This window comes from Enhydra lutris, unplaced genomic scaffold (genome assembly GCF_002288905.1).
Source record: "Enhydra lutris kenyoni isolate GAN:26980312 unplaced genomic scaffold, ASM228890v2 scaffoldscaffold13, whole genome shotgun sequence".
NCBI lineage: Eukaryota > Metazoa > Chordata > Mammalia > Carnivora > Mustelidae > Enhydra > Enhydra lutris.
Genome location: NW_019154097.1, coordinates 15624456 through 15650756, shown reverse-complemented (window position 1 = coordinate 15650756; position 26301 = coordinate 15624456).

Sequence of the window (26301 nt, the reverse complement as noted above, 5' to 3'; positions counted from 1 at the left end):
AGACTGTCTTGTTCATTTCAGATGTCAGTGGATGGTTGTTGATCTGAACTGCTTTGCAATATGTCTGGCACCTGCCGTTGACCATAGCTGGGGTGCAGTTGCCTAATTAAAATGCGCTAGAGACACTCTGTCTCTCCCTCCCTCAAATCTGCTCTGAAAGATCCTCCGGGGGCAGAGAAAATATTAGTATGGACAAGTCCATTACTGTAAGTGGCACATCAGAGACTTGTAATTAGGAGATAAGCATCTGGAGCACATGCATTTCAGCAGTTTGAGTCTACACTGAGAGCCGCCAACAGTAACAGAGAATGGGTTTCAGGTCACGGGGCTGTTTGTCAATGCAGTTATGGGATAGCTGCCTGCCCGTCTGAGGAGCATGGACAAGCGGGCAGAGAGCTCGTGCGTCACTTTCTCCTGGCAGGAGCCTCAGGGATGTGAGTTCCAGAAGGTTAGAGCTGCTGACTCAAGAGGAGGTCAAGATGGCCCACTTAGTAAAGGGCCATCCAACTGTGTAGGACACGGGGAAAATAATTGCAGCTGCTCCTCATGGGGTGCCAGCCAAACCCCACTTTGTCAGGGGTTCCTTTTTCCCTTGGGTTCCTGTTCTGTCTGGTCATAAACCCCACTCGGACTCAGGCAACACTTTACCAAGCTCTGTTGCTCCTGGTCCCATTATAGGTGATATGGGAAGCAATGTGGCCAGAGTTACCCAGGAAATGAGCGGTGAGTGGCAAGGTTAGGGTCCACAGCCGGTCCTGTCTGTGTATTTATAGCCTCTTCTGTTGAACTGGTCTGTACTACGGGGGAGAGTGATCACCTCCTGAAAGTTCATTCCACCCTGAATCTCAGAATGTACCTTTTCTCCCCCTTTGGTACAAGGATCATTACAGGTGCGATTAAGATAAGGATCTCAAATTGAGATTATCCTGGATTAAGGTGGGCCTTAAATCCAATGACAGTTGTCCTTATCAGAGACAGAAAAGAAAAAGCCACACAGTTAAATTAAGGTGGAGGCAGAGACTGGAGTGGTGAGTGGGCAAGCCAAGAGCACAGAGCACTGCCTGTAGGCCCCAGAAAGGAGGACAGGCACACGGTGCCTTCTCTCTCTGTGCCTCCAGAAAGAACCAGACCCTGACAACATCTTGATTTTGGACTCCTGGCCTCCTGAGCTGTGCAAGAATATACGTCCATTGTTTTAGGACACCTAGTTTGTGATGATTTTGCACAGCAGCCCCACAGAACTGGCACGCTATCTCAGTCACCATTGCTGTCAGCCGTACATGGCAGACGAAATCCCTGACCCCTGCAAACTGTGAAGAATTACTTTTCCTTCCATTTCATTCTTGCAAGGAAATAAAATCCCCTCCGTGCCCTTCCTAGATCACTATCAAGGAGGATAGCGTTTAACAGAGAAGATGGAGAAAATACGTGTGGACGGTCCACTGTGTGCCACCAGTAAGAAAATACTGTAGGGGCGCCTGGGTGGCTCAGTTGGTTGAGCAACTGCCTTTGGCTCGGGTCATGATCCCGGACTTCCAGGATTGAGTCCCGCATCGGGCTCCCAGCTCCTTGGGGAGTCTGCTTCTCCCTCTGACCTTCTCCTCTCTCATGCTCTCTCTCACTCATTCTCCCTCAAATAAATAAGTGAAATCTTTAAAAAAGAAAGAAAGAAAGAAAGAAAGAAAGAAAGAAAGAAAGAAAGAGAAAGAAAGAAAGAAAGAAAGAAAGAAAGAAAGAAAGAAAGAATGAAAGAAAGAAAGAAAGAAAAAAAAAGAAAATACTGTATCATCGTACTTAATCACTGAACCATCTAGCATGACCGGTAGCGTTTCAACCCTGTTTTATAAATGAATCGAGCAAGACTCCAGAGTAGATGAGCTGGGATTAGAGCTGTGTTGACCAATAGCAAACATTGTGTTCTGCAGGACTGAGCTGTTTTTCTTTGGACACTTCTCCAAGGGTGTGCAAATCAAGGGTGCATGGAAGCCTGAACCCTGAATTCTCAGAGGTCCTCAGTCCTGCTCATGCTGTACCTCGCTCCTTTCCCAAACTCTCTTCTCCTATAGTGTTTGCCTGGGTGTTTGCAAACCTCCTCTTCCCAGCATGAGGGCAGTGGAGACCCCTACAAGAGTCTGAGGGGTCCAATAACCTGGCGTCATTCAGCCCAGAGACAGGCTTTGACTTAGGACTTCACACTTCAGCCGCATGCAAATAAATAGGCGTGCCAGGCTTTCTGCAGAGCGAGGGCTCCACCTCAGCCTCTCCCGTCCTCGATTTCCCCTTGTACGAAATGGGCATGAAATAACAGTCCTTAATTTGGACGGGGCTCAAATATTGCTTCTGCCACTGACCACCAAAGTCATATTCCATCTCTGAGTCTCCCACATCCTGCAGGGGGTCCGAGCACCAGCAAGAGACTGTTTGCGGACAGAGCAGATGAAAGTCACACGCAGGGAGCCATGCAGAGGTTAGTGGCCATTCTCAACAAATCGAATTGTGTGTATTTGATTTGCATTATTTCTTCAGCTGCCAGAATATTTTTGATAGCCCAGCCTAGCACTTAAAAGTGTGGCTCTGGAACCAGACCTCCTGGGTTGAATTCCAGCCCTGCTATTTACCAGCAGTGTGGTCTTGGGCAAGGAACCTCGTCTCCGCGTTCCTTAGTTTCCTCATCCATAAAGCTGAAAAATGCTAGTACGGATCTTTCCTGGCTTACGATGGGGTTACGTCCCGATAGACCCATTGTGAGTTGAAAAGAGTGTAAGTCAAAACTGCCTTGAATACATCTAATGTCCAAAACATCAGAGCTTATCCTAGCCTACTTTAAATGTGCTAAAAACGCGGTAGCCTGCACGTGGGCAGTCATCTCACACCCAGCCTATTCTGTAATCAGGTGTGGACTGTCTCATGTAATGTGTTGAATACTGTCTTGAAAGCAATAAATGGAATGGCCGTGTGGTGCAGAATGGTTGTGAGTTTCCCGGGCTTTTGCCCCTGTGATTGCCCGGCTGGGAGCTGTGGCTGCCGCCACCCAGCCTCAGAGCAGACGAGCACACCACATATCATTAGCCTGGGGGAAATGAAAAACTCACAGTATGGTTTCCAGTGAATGTGTATCACTTCTGCACCATTGTTCCGTCAAAAAAAACGTAAGTCAGACCATCGTAAGTCAGGAACCCTCTGTACCTACCTCACAGGGCTATCGGGAGGAGTGAGTGAGTTGTGCGAGAAGTGCTTGTCACAGGACCTGGTACTAGGGACCCTTTTGTGAAGATTGGCTTTTTAGCATTTCACATTTCTCAAAAATATTTTTTGGGATTCCTGTTACTTGGCAGTTACAGGAAATGACCCAGGCTTGACGTTGCTGTTCTTCTGAGGATGTCACTTAACATTTAGACTGGCACTATAATTGTGATTCCATAAATTGTAGGTTGGAAATAATAACCCAATGAGGTTGTCTTCATGAAAGTTCGATGGAAACTGCACAGGTAGTTTGGTATAGCAAAGTCTTTACCTTGAGCCAAAACTCTGACACAACAGGCTGTGTCCTCTTGGGCAAGTCTCTTCTCTTTGTGAGACTCTGCTTGCTTATCTGTAAAAGGTGCACCTAGGTATGTGTGTGGGTGTGTGGGTGTGTGTGCGTGTGGGGGTGTGTGCATGAATTGACAGGAGGGGGTGGGGACTGAGGTTGGACCGCTCTGCAGATGATGCCTGATGCCAGCGTGCCTTGAATATGTATCAGGGACGACTGCACAGACTGTCCAGTTCAAACCAACAGTAAGACAGGGACGAAGCAGCAGGCTCTAGAATCAGGCCAGGCAAGGAAGGGGACAGATCTGTTCAGTCTACAGAGTCAAGCAAGCTCCTGACACACCCAGGGCTTCTCAGGGTCCCTTGTGGAGGACGGCAAGAGAACAGGGAGTGGGGACACTACCCAAGCGTCTTACCAGGAGCAAAGCGGGGGTCAGGGAAACCCAGGAAGGACGCCAGCATCAGAAGCTCGGAACATACCAGGGCTGCTGCTGACACAGCCCTACAAACCTAACACTTTTCTGTAGGTCTAGGCTCTCTCAACCTTTCAAGCAACCATCACTGTAGCCTCAAACCCCAAGAGCGCCAGTCTAGGCAGGGAACACCCTTTTCATTCCCTGGGTCCTTGGAGCGCGGTGCAAAGAAGAGTCACAACCACACGGCCAAACTTGAAATGTTAGAGTTGAAGAATGGGGGTCATTTCATCTCCTGGTTTCTGTGTCTTCGTCTCTTGAACCAGGAGAATGGACCACTCAGTCGCTAAATATCTTCCAGCATGGGGACTGACTCTATGATTTTTGTTTTTCATGCCAAGAGTCCCAGCTCACACAAAATAGAACATTTTCCTATAGTTTTCTTAATAATTCAAATGGGAAATTCAGCTCTTAGTAGGAGACCCTGACCTGAAATAAATGGACATTCACTTGACTGCTTTGTTCATAAGAAAACAGGCAAACACTGTTTTACCTGAGGAACACATGTTCTGGAATCCAAGGGCTGAGGCTTGAGAAGTCTCCTGACTTTGCTCAAGATTCTATCTGTCCCCAACCTTTTCACACCCCTGTGTCTCCCACCCGTGAAACACTCAAAAGCCAGTGTGGACATCAGTCTCCAGAGCATTTCCCAACACTGTGCTCCCAACACTGGCTCGATTTGGGGCTTCCCAAGCTTTTCTGACACCTGCTGTAAGTCCTCCTTGTCCCAAGAACCCATTTGGACAGGCATTCTGGGATGCCAGTCTGAACTTTTCAAGCTTGACTCAACCCCCACCCTCCCCAGCCCCCCCACCTAATTCCAGCAGCACAGAACATTCTACATTAGAGCTACTCATCCAAGGAACCCCTCTGGCGTCTCCCCTTCCCTCCTCCATACTCCCCTCTCTGGGAAGGGCTTTAGGAGTAAGCTCATGTTGATTGGGCAGGGTACTACATTGCCTAGCAAATGTAGAAAAGGGGGGCTTTATAAATGGAGACGAGCCACCTAAGCTTTCTGGGTTCGAGTATGCTGGTGCTGAACAGTACAGCAAGGAGCTGATGGGGCTGGGTTTTCCTGTTGGCCCATTCTGAACCTGGGAGGAAGAGGTCCCCTGCACCCCTGCAGCCCTCGCCTCGGGAAAAGTCAGCTTTCCAGAATGTGCCAGCTCTTTGCCTCGGAGGGGTGACGATGTGGTTCCTCTTAATACAATGGGGAATTCAAAACATATAGTGCGGCCTAAAATACCAATCCAACCCAGACTCCGAGTGTTGTTGAATGTTGGAGAGGAAAGAGGGAAGTGGTGGGCAGGGGTGTAATTTGTCGGGGGGAATGACAGATGTGGGTGATCCACTTCGGATTCATCTGCCCATCTGGACTTTCAAAAGAAAAGAAGTGGTGTGGTAACAATTTCATAGCAAAGGCCACAGGCTGGTTCATCTTCAGGGATTTTTTTCTGAGCTAACTTCTGAAAACGTCGATTTGGCCTATTGATTTCATATTAATTGGCCCTGACTGGCTGGAGCCCCGCCAGAGAAATCCCAGCACGTTGCATGCCGCAGTCCACGAGCCCCCCTTCTCTGGGGCTCCCCAGGGTACAGCGTGGCTGGGTGGCTTCTGCTACGGCACGTGGGCGCTTTCCTAGGAAGCACTTTTGGCCAGACTCGGGGATTCTGACATGGAAGGAGAGTTGACGGGGAGGAAGAGAAATGAACCCTCAATGTGCATTATTAGCTATCCTGGAAACTGAGCCCACTTCATGCTTGGGGAGCGGGAGTCAAGTCGCTGAGCTCCAGAGAGAGAGAGGGGGGATCAGCAGTGGGAAGGGGGTGGGTAGAGAAAGAAAGAGGACAGAGGCAGAGAGGGATTCAGAAAGAACGAGAAAAGGAGAAAGAGAGGGAAATGAAACACCAAGAGATACAGAGATAGTGAGAGATGGAGACACTTAGAGACAGAAAGAGACAAAGAGACACAGAGAGAGAGAGTCCGAAATAAAAAGAAGCTGAAGGAGACATAGGGAGAGACACAGAGGACAGCGGAACAAGAGGGATGTGGAGATGGTGACGCATATTCACAGGGTCGGAGACCAAGGGTGAGGGATAAGGGTCTCATCCTGCCAAGAGAGGAAACATGGAAGCATTGGGAGGCAGCCAGAGTGCACAGGTGAGGGGATGAGAGTAAAGGGAACTCAGGCCAGGTCAGCTCAGCCCCCAGAGAACCCCAGGGGCCTGAGAGCCACAACCCCCCGGAGCTCCCCTTGGGGGCCAGCTGGCTCTGTGGGGCAGTCCCCTAGGACCTCCATCTGCAGCCCCCCAGGAAGGCGTGCCAGGCCTCGGCGCAGTTCATGTCCCGGGGCCTGCAGAACCGGTTAGTGTGTTGTGGGACGGACCAGTGACTGAGTCGTGAAGAACTGAAAACAGCGCAGGAGAACAAAGTAGGGAGGAAGAAACTCACAGTAATATTTTGGAATCCTCATTTCCTACGTGCAGTTGCTAAGCAGTTTCCTGCTGTGTGCACTTCTTGTGGTCTCGAGAAGTACAAGGACTATGAGAAAAGCAGGTGTCAGGGAGGTCTGCTGTGTGGTCTCTGAGTGCTCGGGGGGGCATTCTTCCTGGGGGTGCAGGAGAAATGCAGCTCTCCTGAAAAACAAAATAAAGAGGCATTGACTTCTGAACCTTCAGAGCCCAATTCCCTTCAAACCACCCACCGCAGTGGGGGGAGAATGGTGGCCCATGATTATCTTAGGGACCTACAGTCACCTAAGTCAGGAAACTGGGTCACGTGAGCTTCTCCCCCTTCTGCTGGAGCCCTGATTGTTCGGGGACAGGACAACACACCCCAAGAGTCTCTGTGCCCCCAGCCTGGGCTGTTTTTCCTCAGACACAATTCTAACCGAGTCACCTGAGGGCAAGAGTGTGTCCTACCCAGTTCCCGGCACAGAGAAGGTGCTCAGTTTATAGTTAATAAATAAGTGAAAAGAGCAGCGTGATGACATCATAGATTAGTTTCAGGATCTGTAGGTCTGCCCCAGTTCCATTGTATCAGAGCTGAATGAGCTTAGAAGCAAATTGGGGTGAGAGATACAATTCCCAGTTTGTGCTCATTCAATCTCAGAAAAAGTCTTGGTCCTTTATGACCCACAGGTTTACACTGTTTTCAGGTTTTTGGTCAGCTCCCCATACCACTGCCTTTGCTTTGTTGTAGCTCAGTGGGGAGGTGCCATTGCTCAGACCTGCCTGGAGATGCCAGCGGTCTGTGCCTAGAGCCCCCTGCCTCAGCAGATAAGATTTTCATTTATTTGGGACTCTACCAATTAGACTAGAACAACAGATCAACTGGCCAACTCGAGAAAAAAACAAACTAAAAAAGAATTTATTGGAAAAGTACAAGTGAGTTCACAGGAAGGATAGTCAGTCCACAAATAAGCCAGGATCCATGGCAGCCTGGTGGACCAAGGTTTCAGGAACCTGTTGGTGGGCACCTCCTGTCTCAGCCCCCGGGAGAAGCGAGTGCCCATTGATTCCCCCCTGTGGAATGGCATTCAGAATTTCTGCAAGAGTCTGAGTGATGGAAATGGGTCAGGGGTCTCCTGGCCCATCTCTCCTTTTGGCCAGGAGACGAGAGAAGATGTCGCTTAAAAATTCCACCAAGACTGGCTCTCAGTCCCACAAATACAGCATGACAAGAAGGAACAGAAGTTTCCTAATGAACAAGTTGAGTGACGTTGAAAAAAAAGAGGGGAAGGGACCCTGAGGAGACAGCTGCACCTGCTCTAGGACTTGTGGGGCTCGCCTGTCCTCCAGGAGAGTAAGATCACACCTCGCTGGGAGGTCATTCGTGTGCAGCAGCAAGTGCACAAGGATCACTGGGGCCCCAAGGTGGAAGGACAAAGAGGAATACATGATAGGGGACTGGCTTTTTCTTTGCTTTGCTTGTCTGGAAACCCCCATGCTGTGTAGACCATCACGCTTCCCTGCATCAAACTTACATGAGAATATGGGAGGGTGTTTTCAAAAAAATAAGTCCTAGCCATTCAACCAAGTGAGCTTACCCTTTGGCAACAGTAAGAATGTTTCCAGAGCTGAGATGGATCCAGGGGGGCAGGATTGGGTCCCTTAATGTCTCAGTCGCTGCTCCTTGCTGCCCACCACCTTATCCCCAACTCTTTCTCAGGATTGCATCTGCTGTGAATGGCGTGAGGAGTCCATTGTGCTCCCCACTTACAATATTCCAAAGGCTTAGTAGAAAAAACAAAACTTTCTGCATAGAAACCCATACCACTCCCAATTATAAGCATCAAGTTTGAAACTTGGCTGATCTTCAGGCAGAACACCTGGGCCATTCTGGCTGCTGCCCGTGGCTCAAGGAATGTGCCTCTACTTTAGTACATCCCACACAATAATTAAAAGGACAATTTGCTTCTACATAAAGAATCACAGAATGCAGCCCCAAACCACATAAAAGCTGTTTCTGCTCGCACTGCAGTTTGGCTCTCCCTGGCCACAGTCTGTCCTAGGAATAGTGGCTGCTTTGTCTAGCGACTTCAGGAGCCACCAAAGTGGTGGGAAAATCCCTGGGTCCTCTCCCTCACCTTGCCCCACCGTTCCCATGCATCTGCTCAGAACCATAGGTTTCCCATCCGCAGATTGGAAATAAGAGTATGAACTCTGCCTTTCTCAGGGTTTGTGGGACAGATCAAAATGAAGAACTGTGTGTGAAATCACTTCAAACAATGCAAAGGCTTTGTACAAATCAACAATCGATTGCTTTGACCTCTGTGAACGTAACACTAGAATTTCTCCAGAAGTACACACAAAGAGCAGATGGGGCAGAATTCAAAAGCACCTTGGGAGGAGGAGAAAAGAGTACAGTTTATAAAGCACCAGTGAAATTGTGAGTCCCACCCTTGAATGCAACCTCAAGTCAAGGGTGTGTTGGCAAATATTGAACAACCAGCTCTCTGGAAGGAAAGAAAAGGTCTCAGAGCAGTGACCAGTTTTTGTGGGGTCCATACTGCCTACTACAGCCAATGTCAAGATATCACCATGACATCAACTGCCTAGCAAAATTCCTGGGAATCTGCCAAATCTCTATCTCTTTGTCTGTCCCCGTCTCTCTCTACCCCTACTCTGAGCTGACTCCAGGACACCACTATCTTAAGTCAATTCCAAGGTTGTCTTCCATCCCAACAACCTTACCTAGTCCTGTTCACCTGCTGGATTTCCAGCAGAGCCCCCAGATTGACTAAAACAGAAAGGGATACCCCTGGAGAGTAATCTGTCTCCGTGTTGTGGGCGTGAGGGAGTTTGCAGGAACAAGCCCCTTTTCCACGGTGATGTTGATGCCTGAGGGCCTTCCCCAGTGAAGGGTGGCTGGATCTCCAGGGACCAAGGCTGATGAGGACAAGGCTCCCGGGCTTGGGAAGCTCAGACTGACCCACTCGAGCCCCCTGGACTAGGAAACAGGAAGGTCCCTTCACGTTTCCATGTTTCCTTTGCTCTTTCCTTCACCTTTGTCTTTGTCAAACATTTCGTGCACCCACCCTTCCCGGGCACTGTGGCTCAGAGGATCAGTACGTGATGCTGTCTTCCCTCGGGTGGGGGAACAGTGATAATGCAATGAGAACAGCGCTCTGCTGGAGAGGAACACGACGTTATAGAGGAGGTTCACCCAGGCTGGGGAGATGAGAGAAGACATTCCAGTCTGGGCGTGGAAGTGGACAGAAGCACGCACTGCTGATAAGGAGCCTTTGCAGAGCAGTGTGGAGCTGATGGACTCCAGCTCTTGTTGGAGGCACACAGCAGCCCGGGGGGGGCGGGGGGAAGGATCAACGAGAACTCGCACTTTCTTCCTCCCTCTCCCTCCTGGTCCCCACAGGCGGGGGGCGGGGTGGGGGGCAGGGGGAGGGGCCAGCAACCTCAAGTGGGAGAAGAGAGACAGGAGCGCCTTGCATTGTGGAGGCTTTACCGACTGATGCTTAACTGTTGAGGGTTTGATTGGAACCTTTGTATCAGTTCTTACTTCTTCAGACGATTAAGAAATGTGCTTCTGGTCAGTTCCTAATTGGCATGTGGCAGCTTCGAGGTCTCTGGAGGCTGCCTCCGTAGCGTAGGAGCCCATTTAGAAATAGCCACCAACTGGACGTTCTTTCACAGTTTCTATAGACAATAAGAGATTTTCTAAACCTGCTAGTATGGTTTTCGCCAAGGGGTAAAAACTGGAGGCATTGCAGTGTTCCAGCCTTCAAGGGCTTTTGGAACTGAAAATAAGAGGTGAGTTTTGTTGTGCTCAGTCTTGACCTCCCTCTTGATGTTTGAGAAGTGGCGCGGTGACGTCACCGACACCCAGGGAACGTGTGGGCAGCCGACCTGCACCTGCCCAGGGAGCCCCAGACCGCCCCCCCCCCCCCCCGCAGCTGATCTTTCTCCCTGGTTCTTCTGCACTAGCTGTCTCTGTTATTGGCCACCATGGGGTCAGGCGCTCGGGTGGTCTGTCTTCCGTATTGGCATCCACCTGGCAAATCTCTCCTCGAGGATCACATCAGGGGCAGCCAGAGTGTTGTTGATTCCTGCATCCCCCAGACCCGGCTTTCTAGGTGGGCTGTGGCATTGGAACATAGGAAAGCTGAGCATCTCTCAGACCTGAATGGTGCTTCTGAAGGACTATTGACTGTCAGCAAACAACGAATCAGGCAGCTGTTCAGAACTCCCCAAAGGGATGGATTTTCTGTCTCTGTCTCTCTGTCTTTGGGCTTAGGCATGACCTAGAAAAGCAGCCCAAATCCTCCAGTAGTTCGAACTGGAAAAAGAAGTCCTTTCCAGGGTCCCAGGAATTCCTGCAAAGAAGTCTGTGGTTTCAGGCATGAAAAACTGGGGTTTAGGAAAGGAGTCCCCATCTGCCCTCCCACACCGAACACATATATCCCAGAAAAGCCACTGGGCAGCTCCAAATGGGAGGAGATTTTAACCCCAGATTCCAGCCACGGCAGGAATTATTCCACAGGATAGATTCTTTCTGTCGTGCAAACAAAGAGCGGCCATGTCTCTCTGTTTTCTGGAACTTCTGTCAACAAATAGATCTAGAACAGCTTGGGTGATGACTGCGGATTTGGGGAGAGTCAAAATGGACCGTCTTGCTTTGCTTGCCTTCTGGTTGCGTCAGTCTAGACTTGGCGCTTTTCATTTTTCAGGAACAATAATGACACACATCCCCTGAGCTACGGTTTCCATCCCAACTGCATTATTTGGGAGTACAAGTCCGCCAACAGGCCTGTCTGTAAATGAAAAGCTCAGCACAGAGCCCGAAGCAGGTAGAGTATCTTTGTCTGATTTTGTGCTTGATTTGCTGAGAGGCGACAACTCGAAGTCCAATGCCGAGCCTGGGTTTTCTTTGGTGAAATGGGGAATGTGATAACGATGTTTTTCCTGTTATCTGGACAGCATCTGGGGGAAGATCAAAGGAAGTTAAGACTTTGAACGCATCTGTAAACTGTAAAGTGTTGTACACGTAAGGGGCACCAAGCCTGGGAATCGCTCAGGACCACTGTGGCATTTGTGAGACAGTGGAAAAGAAGGGGTACTTTTGCCTTTCCATCTCCAAAAGAAGTAATGAGATGAGTAGTGTCAAAAGGAGAATCTCAAAATGAGATGAGTAGTGTCCAGGGACAGTGACACTGCAAAGGACAAACTCCTGAGTGCATCTGTAATATTGTGGTTTAAAATAAATACCTATTTGGTCTCCATTCTGGCTTGGAACTCCTAAAACCCTTGCACTTCCCTAATTGTTGAATGCAGTAGAGGTGCCTTTCATTATGTTAATGAAGCGACTTTTGGACCGCCCCTGTCTGGTAAGGATGGGAACTGATCACCAGAGGAACCCACTATGGGATTAGAGGGTTGGAACTTTCACTCCCACCCTCCCTGGACCTCTGCAGAGTGAAGGGCTGGAGACTGGGTCCAATCACCTGTGGCCAGTGATTTAATCAAGCGTGCCTATGCAATGAGCACGCCTGTGCAAAACTCCAACGGTGGGGGTTCGGAGAGCCTCCTGGTTGGTGGCCACATGAAGATGTTGAGAAGGTCATGCTCTAAGAGGACATGGCAGCCTTGTGTCCCTTCCCGCACACCTTGTCCTACCCATCTCTTCATCTGGATGCTCCTGAGCTGTTTCCTTCTGTAACAAAGCGGTCATCTTTCTCTGAGTTCTTCCAGCGCTCTAGCTAATTAATCGAATGCAAGGAGGGGGTTCTTACAACCTCTGATCCGTAGCCAGTCAGTAGGAAGGACAGGTGACAATCTGGACTTGCGATTGGTGTTTGAGTGGTGAGGAGCACTCTTGTAGGACCAAGCCCTTTGCCTGTGGAGTCTGGTGCTATTTCCAGGTAAACGGTGTGAGAACTGAGTTGAATTACAAGACTGCCGGCTGGTGTTGGAGAATCGCTTAGCACGGAGAGCAACCCACACACTGGAACTGGGAGGAGGAGGAGAGCATCTCAAGCAGTTTCTGCATCTAGGGTATGTGGCAGAATACCAGAGGCTTGATGCCCACAGGAGCCTGGAATAGGGAGAGCTTTTCAACTCGTCCTTGTAGCAGAGATATACAAACCGTGCTCTCTGGCAAGCTCTTGGAGAGATGGTATTTAGTAAAAGGTTCTGGCAAATGCCAGGGAGCGTCCCTGGGTACAGGCTGGAGACAGAGGACTGAAGCTCAGAAAGGCTGAACAACTTCCACAAATTGCTGAAGGACAGAGAGCAGTCTGACACGACTCTCTGACTCCAGAAGCACGATTTTTCTTTGTGAAGGTGAAAGAGCGCTCCTGGGCTTGGAGAGGCGGTTTCAGTGTTCCTATAGAGCTCCGGGTTCATTGGCAGCTCCAGAAGTGGGCTTCTAGAAGGATTCGTTTATTCATTCATGTATCCGCTTGCTCACTGAGGAGAGCACTGAGCAGACAGGTGCGAGTAGCACGGAGAAGACTGTTGCCGTGGGAATTCGTCTGTGCGTGTGGTGTGGTGGGCGTCCGAGTGGGACCTCTCGTGGGGTCCAGGGGAAGACAAAATGATACTGCTTCTTTCAAAATGATCTAACCCTGTTGCAGTATATATCTGCAAACATTTTGATCTTTAAGAATTAAGTGCACGGGCACACACACACACACACACACACACAGGCACAGGCCAACTGACTGAGTGGCAGGAAGTGTGGACAAAAGCAGGAGTTCCTGATTCTTGTCAAAATGCAGGAAGGACAGAGGTGCCGGGAGTTGTGAAATAAGAACAGCAAATTTCACTGGAAACATGTGCAGGAGATGTGCCCATCCTTGAGAAATCTCTCTCTGGCCCGCTTTCCTTTTCCTCCACTCCCTTCTTTCCCTGTGGCCTTTTCCAGTTTCTGCTCTGCTCCCATGTTGCTGAATCTCCACAATAAACCGTAAGTGGGCAGAGAGAGTGTGGACACATAATAGGGAAGTGAAGTCCTGTTTCTGGCCCCCGCGTTCCCCCGGCCCTGGCTCTGATGCTCTCCTGCTATCTACACTCTAGCGGGCCTCGGACCTGCCCTTCAGGGTGTGGTGTTCGGGACAGCGGTGGGGGCGTGGGTTTGAATGCTACCTTGCCCCTAAGCTTTCGCATTGGCGTTGGTGAGTTATTAGACTTCTAGAGGACCTGGTTTCTGAGATCATGATAGTCACTCTCTTGTAGGATGTTTTCAAGTTTTAGAGTTAATCCACGTAAAACGCTGAGCTGTGAACGGGCGCACACTGGGTGCCCAGCCAACCTGACTGTAATTACAGGGTTGCTGCCTTTTGTCACCATGGGTGCTCTCACCCAGCGCCCGCTTCTCTCCAGCCCTTCTCCCATCTGGAATACAATTTGCATTCCAGCCATGTGGACCCACTTGCGGTTACTGGAAGTTACCAGGAAGTCCAGACTCTCCTATGCCTTGGGGTCTTTGCTCAGGCTTCCATTTTGGTAAATCTTTCCCATGTTGCAAGTTTGCTATCGTTGCAACGAATTACCACAAGCTTAGCAAGTGGAAAAAAAAAACCCACACATTTATTACCTTACTGTTTTGGAGGTCAGAAGTCCAGCACAGGGCTGCATGCCTCCATGGGGGTTCTAGGGTAGGATCCCTTTCCTCACCTTTCCGAAGCTGTCAGCATCCCTTGGCTCACGGCCCCTTCCTACATCTTCAAAGACAGCAACAGTAACTTTGGGTCCTCCCACCATATCCCTCTGACCATACCTCTGTCTCCACATCTCCCTTGGACCATAGTAAGGAAAGGAAGATTCTCCATTTTTAAGGACTCCTGTGACAAGACAGGGCTCATGTGCAAAATCCAGACCAATCTCCCCACCTGAGGTCCTTAATCTTAGTCACATGCACAAAGTCCCTTTTCTTCTCTGTGAGGCTAGGGATCAGGACATAGACATCTTCTGGGGGAGGAGAACATTATTCTGCCTCCTACACCTAGGAAATTCTTGCATTTTCAAGACTCATCTCAGACATCATTCCTCTAGCATTTTCCAGTTCCTTCGCCAGAACAAGGGGTTTGTTTGTGCTCCCAGTACTTTGAAAATACACCGCTTTTGTATGCTTTACCACAATATTTTGCAGTAATTGGCTTAGATAATTGCTGATCCCACAGAGTTTTAAGAGACTGGGTTTGTTCACATTTTTTCTGTTCCCAGGGCCTGATATGAGCCTCGGTTATGCTTGTTAAATAAATGAAACTAACATCTTAAGACCCAGTGCTTTTCTTCCAATGGAACACTACCTGAAACTCAAGGCCCAAGATCTGGTTTAATGTCTAATGATAGTAACTAATAACTTTCCTGTATCTGACGTTTCACAGTCATCTCTGTCGTCTTCATCTTTATTACAATCCTACAGTGAAGGCAAATTGGTTGCCACCTAGCAATTGAGAAGAATGAAACTCAAAGAGTTTAAATACCTTGTCCAAAGTCATTCATGCAGCTCCTTGTTGGCAAAGTGGAGAATCTTCAAATCTAAATTATAAACCACATCAATTTTTTTCAAAAAAAATATTTTTAGCCAGAAAAGCAGTATTATGATGATGAGGGATTCGTCCTGGGAGACACTTTCAAATTGGAACCTCTTAACGGCTGAAGGGCCATTAATTTGGAGCAATTGGATGGTGGGGTAGGAAAAAAAAAATTAACCGAAAGGGGTGCTTGGATGACTCAGTCAATTAAGCGTCCAACTCTTGGTTTCTACTCAGGTCGTGATCTCAGGGTCTTGAGATTGAGCCCCCATGGGGCTCTGTGCTCAGCTCCAAATCTGCTGGAGATTCTCTCTCTCTGTCTCCCTTTGCTTGTCCCCCTCCCACTTGTGCTCTCTCTAAATAAATAAATAAAATCTTCATTTAAAAAGTTAACTGAAGGAGTACAAACTTACAATGATTACAAAATGGGTCTATTTCAGAGAGCTCTATGCATAAAAATATTTATTTCACAATGCTATATAAACAAATTACAGAATAACTTAGAGTTCTAGCACAGGCAAACCAGACATAAGTTCTACACTAATAGAAATCGTAAGAGAATAGAGAAATGCACTTGTGTGTTCCCAGCACAAGGTAGCGTGACATGCCATGGAGAGTCCCTAGGTGGGTCTGTGGGGACCGAGATGAGTATACATGTTAGCTACAGGCACTAGAGTTCATGCTATGAAGAGTCCTCCATGCACCAGCTTAATGGATGGATAAGAATTGAAAACAAGTACATTTACTCTTATGTAATTGTTTGGAAATAGTTCCTTCAGCTGTTGGAAAAGCTTCTTCCCCAATCAGGTAAAAGATCAACCTAATCATTGTGCTCGCTATCATTTATTTGCTTATTAATATTTTTCTCATAGATAAAGCAAAATAGAATCTTCAGCCACTCTCTATAATCTGAAATTCCAAATCAGTGGCCCTCAAATGAAGGAGGCGTCACAAACACTGTTGCCTTCATGGTCTGACAGCTATCTTTCCCGAACAGGTAGAAGTCCAGCCATCACCTAAGTGAGCTTAACGTAAAATTGTCACTGGGCCTGGAGAAGAATATTCTGAAGGCTCATGTTGCAGTGTATCTGGAGGATGTTTATTGAAAGACTATAAACATTTTCAACTTATCAAATGGATCGCCATTTGCGAGTGAAGATGTGCTCTTATGTATGAAAGGAGTGAAGCATTAGCCCGTTTCTCAGACCATGCTGAGCATGACGATGACCATCTCATAAGAGAGTAGAGCAAGAGAACCAATCACACATACAGAGAAAGCCCCCTGACTCCCTCTCTCTTGGCATCACACACAGGGCTCAGACTAGTCCCCTGAGCTCATTCACTTCCATGGATCTTTGCCTTTTGCCTTCGTTATCCTTCTCCATACCCTTGAAGATCCTTCTCAAATGTCACTTCCCCCATGAAGCTTTCTTGGTATCCTCATCAAAATGAATTGTATTCTCTCTCATGTTCTCATAGTCCTGAGTTCATTTCAATCCATCGGTAACTCCTCTTCCCCACTAGATCGAGTTTCTCAAAGGCTCAACGCCCTTTTCATTTTTGTAGCCACTGATGGTAGCAATAGGGCATGACATAAAGAAGGTGCTTAATAAATATTCACTCAAATAAGTTGTATTACAGTTTAACATCATCATTCAAAAGGCCTGCCCAGAACCCCACTTCCCTTTAATAACTGTGTGTATAAATACAAGTACGCACATAAATCTCCCACTGTGTCATGGAGTTTCAGAAACTGGAAAGTCATAATTAATGAGACACAGATATACAATGTATGAAACATGCAGGATGGGCAACCTTGGAGTCAAGGAGGAAACACACCCTTCTCCACATTATTGAGACAAAGCTACTCCTCGTGGCCATATTTGGGTCATAGCTGTAATTTTTACCAGTGTGCTTTCTACTTTATGATTCAGTTATCTTTGTTATAAAAGAGTTTGCAATTACACAGTGACTCCTGCCTCACTAAATCAGAATTGGGCTGGCTGCCAGGAGTTCATTTTTTGGTTACTTTTTTGAAACTCGAACCATTTTCCCAAAGAAACTTTTTGAACGTGTAGCTTCCCGAGCTTTCCCATGAAAATCTGTTTAACTCCTTTATCCTCACCAGTGCTTTTATGAATACAAGTTCGGTGTCACTGAGTAGCTGATGGAAATGTACTTGGGAATGTAGAAATAGTAGCAAGATGGAGAAAGAAGCAGGGATGGAGCGGGCTTATTCCTTGACACAATTCACGTGTCAATTCCTCTAGGAAGTATTTCCTCATACCCCCCCAAGGTAGGTTACAGACCTCATTGATTGACTCCTTCAGCTTCTTGGGCTTGTTTTTTTTTTTTTTTTTTTCTTTTCTTCATAAGCCTAGGATCATTAGGCACTATATCCCCAGGGACAAGAACAGAACCTAACATCTCTCAGGTTCTGAATGAATGAATGACCAATTCTGGGCACTAGTAACTTGTAAATCCTTTTGTATTGGTTAAGTTCTTTGGTAAGATGCTATAGAAACCAACTGAGGCCAATGTAAGTCAAACATGGAATTTACTGGAATGAGAGAATCGCTCAGATATACAATCGGACATGCTCTTGAAACACTCCAGGCAACAGGCTAGATAACTAAACAGACTTTTCAAGTCACTATCTTTTGGGTGACTCTTAACCATTTTATTCAGTCCTCATGTGACTCTGCTTAAGATTCAAATTCCAGGATTGGCTTCATGGGGTTTAGGAGAGATGGGGGCATCTTGATGGGTTTACCAGGACTGTATCCAGTGGAGGAAAAGGAGTTCTCCAAATGAAGAAGGGAGATGGGGAGAGCAATACTAGGCAGGAAAAACAAAGCAGCATTTTGTACCAGCTTATTTTCACAAGCAAGAATATCCCACTCTTCTATTCATTAAAACTGTGGACACAGGGTTACCTGCAAGGTCATGCTTCAGTTTTTCATACAGCATCTCCAACCAAGATAGGACTTCTCCAGTAACAGGGATTGCCCTTCTTAGCCAGTCAGTCCAGACTTTCAATTTTTCTTCCAGAATCGTCTGGATGTTAAGAAAAAAATGCCTATCCAGCTGTCTAGTGCTCTGACTGTCCATCCATACGTCCATCTTTTTTTTTAATTAAGTTGAATTTTGCCTCCCCAAAACTTCTGTCCATTTCAACCCCTCTCCCCATCCCAGGACAAATTAGCTACTTCTTCCAGAGAGCGATCTCTTAGCCTTGACTTGGTGCCTTTAAAACTATATGACCTATATCTCCCTACCACATGGCCACTACAGGTACAATGTCTCTCACTAGGGAGGGCTCATATGGCACACTACTCCACTTTTGGCCTTGGTGCTTTCTAAGGTTCATACCTCTACCTCTCCCTAGCTCTGCCCACCCTTGACTGGTTCATGGACTTCTGCCCACCTGGTACCAGAGCACCCTCCTCACACCAAATATTCTCATTCTCTCTTGCATCAAAGGTGTTGGCTTTGCCATGAGGTAGATCATGTTCCAATCTGGCTCCAAGTCTTCCTCTTCATATTCCCAGAGAGCAAATGCTTCAGCTTTCTGAAACTCAGTTTCTTGATCTGTAATATGACACAATGCCTATGGTTAGCAGGTTGCTTATGAATATTATCAATATTACAGAATAATATTTAGGAAAATTGTCATGATACTTTGAAAGTAGATGATTAGCAGATGGTAGCTGTTACAATGGTCTTTTTAAATATGGATTTTATCATTTACAAAATTGTAAAAGTTATAACTTATCCAGTTAAATTTATGTATATAAACTTCTGAAAGATTCTCTCCTAGAATGATATTGCTAGGCCAAAGAGACTACGCCTTTCGCATTTTAGTAAATCTTAATAAATTACTATCTATTGAAAACAAGCATTATCAATTATATTCATAAGAGTTGCTGCTTCTCCCCACCCTTACCATAACTTGATGTTATTAGTATTTTTCATGTTTTACAAACTATATGGGCTTAAAGAGGGATATGATAGATGGCTTTCTGTTTTGCTGATTACTAGCGAAGATCACCATCTTTTCCTGTGTTCAATAGCCATTTGTATTTTCTAGTCTGTGAACTACCTTCTTTTGTCATTTACCTATTTTTTTTTGAATCATTTGTAATTTATTGAACAGCTGAAGCTCTTTACATACTACTTATACTAACCCTTTGTGTCCTATGTAACAAATATTTTTTCCCAGTATGTTTTCTATCTTTTAATCTTGTTCAGGTTCTTTTTCCAATGAAAAAAATTCTAATTTAAATTGTTATATTTATTGTTTTTTTTTTGTCCTTTCCCCCTCTTTTTTATGCTTAAGACTTGCCTATCCCAAGAATATATTTTCTTAAATAGTATTATAATGTTTTGAAATATTTAGGTTTTTAATCCATCTGAGTTTATTTTTGAAGTGGTATAAAGTGCTGTATGTATTTAATGAGTAGTCAGTTGCTGACTTAACATGTCCCTTTTATGATATACTAAATTCAGAGTAAATTATATCCTTGAGTTAATTTCTAGGTTCTCTGTTCTCTTCCACTAAGTTAAATTGATGTTTTTGCATCAATACCAAAACTATTTTGATTACTCTAACACATATGACATATTGTATAATACCCATATATTACATATTATTTATTTCACATGTAATTTTGCATATAGGCACATAGAGTCAAATTTGGAGGTAGAAATATGTCTATGGGATTTCAGAGGTAAAAGAATTTATTTGTAATTTGGGAATTCAGAGAACAATTTGATGGGGAGGTAGCCTTTGAGCTGTACTCTAGGTAGGACTAATCATGACTGACAAATCAAAGTGCATTCCAAGAAAAAGGAATTGCTTTAGCCAATGACAGAGGCAAGAAATTATAGGTTATGACCCATCCATCACCAAGCCATAAGAGTAAGTATTGTAGTTTGGTCAGAATATAGGGAATATTTGGAAAGGAGAGATGTTGGAAATAAAGCCGAGAGAGTCGGTTTGGGGCATCATCAGAGAAGCGCCAAGGCTAGACAGGATGCCCCATCTTGATTCTGGGCCCAGGAACGAGCCCCAAAAGGGGTTAGCGCTGGCATGACCTTGCCTGGGTTTTAGAAAGATGGTGGGTGGAGAGTTAATTCCAGGAAGCCAGGCAGGGAGACGGGGAGAATAATCCAGTCACTGTTGTGGAGATTTGAGATTTTCTGCAGAAGATCAACAGGCCTAAAACAGTGGTAGCCAAAGAAACATTTCAGCATTATTTTGGTCAGCATTTTCTATTTTGTTCCTAATACACTCTATTACTTATTGGGGATTGCAGGACCAAAAGTCTTATATTTATGCAACAAACAAAGAACAGAGGTGACTTTCCCACTTTTTTCTCCTCTGAAAGGCCTCCAGGTTACTTCAAGGTTACTGCATTTCATGCAGTCTGAGTGTTCTTGTAACAGACCATCTTTTAGGACCTCGTTTCTGGCCACACCCCCTATCTTGTTCAGGGTTCTCAGACTTGGCACTACTGACACTGGGCGACAGATAGTTCTTTGCTGTGGAGGCTGTCCTGGGCACTGATGTTCAGTAGCATCCCTGTCTTCTATCCCCTAGATGCCAGTAGCGCCCCCCCCAGCCAGTTGTGACACCAAAAATATCTTCAGGTATTACTAAATGTCCCCTGAGAATCCCTCATCCAGTGGGCCCTTGAGCCAAGTTCTCTCCGGGTGAACTGGTAGCAGACCCAAGAGGTTAGTGATGCTGAGATGGTTGACAACACTTGGACTTCCATGTCGGGCACCACCCCAATCCTGCTGCTTAGTAGCTGTAGATCCTTGGACAATCACATACAAGCTCCCCAAGTTTCAGTCTCCTTGCCAAGAAAATGAAGGTAATACTAACTACTTCACAGCATTGTTTTGGAGATTAGATGAGATGACGTGTGTGCAAAGAGACAAATGCAGTGCTTGGCACGCTACAGCTGTTCAATAAGGATGTGCTGACTCAGAGGCAGTTATCCTCCTCGCTCCAATGTAGTTTTTCTCCATACAAAGGGAGACTTTTATCTTTGTTGAAAAATGCTTTAAAATGCCCACTCTTCAGCTCAACCTAACTTCTGGGTTTTAGCGTCTCACTCCTTTTTTATACAAGGCATATGAAGAATGTTAAGCGATAGCCAATAACCTAGGGGTATGGGCCCATCACCAGTCCACTTGGGAGAGCTGCCTCCGTGTCAACATCTGAAGCAATGTCGTTCTGAGAAATGCCACAGCAACCCAGCATAAACCCGCACCCCGGTTGGGTTGCTGGGGCAGTTCCATCAAGATTAGAGCCTCTGGAGTATTAAGGATGAGAGCGTGAAGAGCTGAAAATGGTCGACCTTCATTCTACCTGTGGAGATTCTCGATGGTCATTTCCTGTGAAGTTTTATGACCATAACTCTTTTTCTATCGCTTCCTCTTCCTTCTGCCTACTTTTTCTTTTTTTACTAAGAGTTGATTCTGTCATTCAACCTTTACTCTCTTCCTCTCACCATCTTCAGGAAATTTACCATTTTGATTACGGGTTCCCTTCCCCCCTTTCCTTCACCTCCGTTCAGTATCATTGTCTTCTTCTCTCCCTCTCTGCGTCCGTCTCTTAACTTCTCATTACATAGTTAGTATTCACTCTTTATTTTTTAACATTATGCTCCCTATTCATAATTTTCAAAGCAGAAGACGTGAACATCAAATCTTTTTTGTATTTTACTCACATTTTAATTATATGTAAAATTTCCAAATCTTCCTGACCCCTGGGGAGAAATGTTTCCAGCACTCCAACACAGTTCTCCAACTTCATGTCTTCCCCCTCATCAGTGCTCTCACAGAAATCCATTAGGATCGTTCTACTTTTTTTTTTTTTAGCAGCTGGTTTAGACAGAGCTGGGGGTAATTAATGTGCAAGTGTGTGAAAAACACTGGGTATTTAGACAGCACTGTTGTTTCAAGAATCTCTGAAGGGACTGACTACTCTTAACAAGACTAGAAATGGAATCATTAGCACTCACCTCAGCTGGATTTCTGCTAAAAGAGAAACAGTCATTGCCCCCGCAACACCACTGCCCGTCCTTTCCAGTTCCTCATTCCTTGTGCTCCCTCTTCAAACATGGCAGGACCCTTCATCTCCTTGGCAATTGTCCTGCAGCTGCTCATGGATGGTGTGCTGGAAACTGAGGGCTGATAATTATCTTGGACAGGAGCCGAGGAAAACCACCTTTTGCACATAGTAGGCACTCACTATGGAATTGAATGGAGGCCGTAGTTGCCCCGTACCTGGGGGTGGAATTTGTATCTTAAAACAACTCCCCATGATTTAATCTTTAGCACCTTGTACAACATGTATACACACCAAATAAACACAACACAGAAGGATTTCAAAGAAGCGCTGGTGTTTGCTTTTTCGTAGGTTGATCAAACAAGGGTGGAAAATAAGCCAGGGCCTTGGTTTTAAAAAAGTTTTCTCTGGAAAGTGCCCACCAGTTTCTTGGGAAACTTTACTGATCTGGGCCAGCGCCAGGATTTGGGTGTTTTCACAGAGACACCCCCAAACCCTATAGGAGAAGAAACCTAAAACACAACCAACTGAACGGGCACACATAGGTGAGCTCCCAGTCTGTTTTTGGAATCCAGGCTACCTATCACGCTGTTTGTGAGCCCTCCTCACTGCTCAGAGAAGGCCACTTTGCTTCCCCTCTTTGATCTCATAGCATTTCCTATGCACCTTGTTTTCTTCCCTTAGTATACCACATTGTAACGATCCCTTTTCTTATCTCTCCCCATTCCTTGAAGGCAAAGACAAAATGTTTATTCTTCTCTGTATCTATATAGAGTCTAGCACAAAGTCCAGCCCAAAGACTGATCTTAAAAAAAAAAAAAAAAGTCCTTATGGAGGGCCAAATCCTGTCCACTGTTTCTGTAAGTAAAGTTTTATTGATATGCAGCCATGCTCATTTTTTTTTATGTATTATCTATGGCTGCTTTCCTCCTACACAGGCAGAGCTGAGTAGTTGCAAGACAGAATATATGACCCTCAGATCCTAAACTACTCACTTTCTGGCCCTTTACAGAAAACGTTTGCCAGCCCCTGCACTAGGATACCCAGCCAGTTTAACACAGCCGGCCAAAATGGGGCCAAAAGAATATTAACTAGAATTAGGGAGCCCAGGCTATCACTGAAATGAGAGAGCCCATTCTGTCTTCTCTCATAGAGACCTTATCTTTTGCTTCAAAAACCTGGAACTCCTCTCACCTTTCCTTTTTCCACATTTGGTTTTTATTCTCATTCACCCCTCTAGGGTGTTTCTTCAATATTTTTTTCTTTCATTCCAGTAATGCAATATGATTTATCCACTAAACATTCTTCTTTGAAGCATGTTTTATATCATAGTAAATAATACTGATAACACCAAGTGAAAAAAGCAAAATATGGAAATTCATGTACAGTCTAATTCCAGCTAATGTTTGCAAAAAGCAATGCTCAGGGACAGAAAGGAAAAAATACACTACAGTGTCACAAGTGATTGCTTCTAGTTAACTAAATTTGGGTAATTTTCACTCTTTCCTTTATCCTCTGATATATTTACAATAGCAGTGAATCTATCCTCTCAGCCAAGTGTCTTGTGATTTAAGCAGTCGTGATTTCCGTGCTTCTGTTATTACATAGACACTGTCTCTAATAGGCCCTCCCACATTGCTACATGTTAGACTCACTCGTAAATCCTACCTATGATTCATCGACATCATATTTGTGAAACTGCTTTGGATAAAAGTCACTGTGTATGTGGAAAATATTGTTAGCTCTGTTTTTTGCAATCTCATAAAGAAAAAAAAAATTCAGGTCACCCCCGAAGTCTAATTTGTGAGGTTAATTCTATTCATCAGGTCTGTTCATGAAGTCGGATTCCATTTTTTCAGTTGCTTCCTTAACTTACTTAAGTTCTTTCTAATCCAGATTTCTAGCTTCTGCCAGAAGCTCAAAGAGAAAGGGGCATCTGCAGTTTTGATAAAGTGGAAAGATATGGGACATGGTGCCTTCAGAGGTGGTCTCCAACCCCAGCTTTGTTATCAATCAACCATGTGGCCTTGGGGAAGTCACTCCAGCTCAGAGACTCAGTTTTCTCATCTGCAAAATGGGGTTGGCTCCAAATAATTCCCTGGGTTTCTGGGAGGCTTAAAGAGAACTGTTTTCATACAAGCATCTACATCGGTTTAATACTCGGTAGACGGTTGATAAATAGTCTTGTATTTTTTAAAAAAATGCTTTGAAAACCAGTGAAAGTACTTGTTACGGAAGGAAATGCAAGGTGCTTCCAGTGGAAGAGCCCTAGGCAGAAATGGTACTTCCTGTCTCTCTGACTCAGCCAGAAGCAGGAAGAATGTTCATTCTCGTGCTCTACTAGCTACATTCTGTAACCTATCTGAAAGATGAGTCAGGGGACCCAGGCCTGCCTTTGCCTCTAGTTTGCTATACAGTTTAAATGGGCCCCCTGTTTGCTCATCTGTGACATGTAGGTTTTGGAAGAGAATCTTTGTAAGGTTTTAAATTTCTAATACAAAATACCGTGGTTTCAAAAGATTGCAGAAGTGTGTCATATTGTGCAAATAAGTCAATAAAAATTTTTAAAGTATCCTCTCTAGAAAGGAACACATGCAACATAGGTATAGCACTTCTGAGTTTACTGGATCTTTCTCATCCCCGACCCTCAGAAGAGTCCTGGGAGGCCGGGGAGGTCGGGAAGGCCAGGATTACGATTTCATGTAACAGAGAAGGAAAATGGTCCCATGGCCACATAGCTAGTAAGTGAGTGAACCTGCATGTGACCCCAGGTCTTCTTAATCTCTACTTTTGCTAACTTTCTACTCCCCCAAGAAGAATACATTTAAGTAATCTGGTTGCCAACCTTGAAGACTTTAAGTTTCCAGTGAATCTTTAATTAAATTACCCACATATATTCTGTTTGATGAGCTCTTCCTTGTTCTGCTCGAGGATTTACCAGCAGGGAAAATCCATTTGCACAGGGTCATCTTAACAATGTCCCCAGTCTAGATTTTACTGAAGGGGAAGAGAGAGACACTCTTCCAGAGCGCAGCTGGAAACGTCACCCACAGCAAACTGAGCAGAAGCTCTCCGTCCCACAACCTCAGCAGGAAGCTGGGGGAGGGTCACTTCAACAGAACTCCCACTGGCTCCATGCATGGGCGAAGCACTTGCTTCAGTAGAAGGTTTCCTGGACCGGAGGCCAAGTTTAGCTGAGCACCTCAGGGCAAGCTACTTATGCCCTCAGGGTCTCAGTGACCCCCACAGACACCTCTGTCAAGTAAGGTCTGACAGACTTACCCTTGACTTTAATCAGTCAGTGAGTCTGTCTTTTCTTCTAAGAAATCTGCCCTGCCTCTTCCAGAAAGGACCATGGTCCTTGCTCTCTATCCCTACATCATAGACATTGATGACTATACTACCTACTTACCTCTTATATTATTATTATTATTATTATTATTATTATATGCTCACTTATCTATCTCTCCTACTTGACCTCTTGAAGGTAGGGACTATATGATATTTTTTCTCTCTCTCAGGGTGAGTGTGTGTGTGTGTATATATATATATATATATATATTTTTTTTTTTTTTTTTTTTTTCCTGTCTGAGCTATTCAAGACCCATAGGCATTGAGATTTAGTGTTTGCGACATTATACCCTAACAGTATCTTCACAATGGCCTCAGAGACCCGACGGGACGTCCCCTACCCCTTACCTCTCTAAGTCTCCATCCTCTCTCCACATCACTCATTCCACCATAGCCCCCATGGGCTTCCTTGCCCTTTGAGGAACTCATCTCACTTTCTGCATTGCCGCTCCTGCCGAAACCTGTAGGCCAACATCATCACTTCCTTCATGTCTTTGTGCCGATCTCACCATCTTAATGACTCCAGACAGGCCGCCTGCTTAATTCTCCAGCCCACTTCCAAAGCCCCCTGACACTCCTTCCCGTGCTCACTGTCTCTTCTGTCCCACAGTGCTATCAACTTAGAGCATTCTGTCTATGGCTGTGATTTTCATTTCTTGTCTGTCTCCTTCTCTAGAATAGAAGCTGCGTGAAGGAAGGGCTCTATGTTCTGGTCACTGGTATACCTCACGTCCCTCGGAAAGTGTCAGGCACAGAGTAACTGCTCACGTACAGTTGTTGAATTGAATTAAATCTGTCTACTTCTTTTCTTTTTTTTTTTTCCTGCTTCTTGAGCTATTTAAGTCCCTCAGGACAGTCAGGCTGAGCT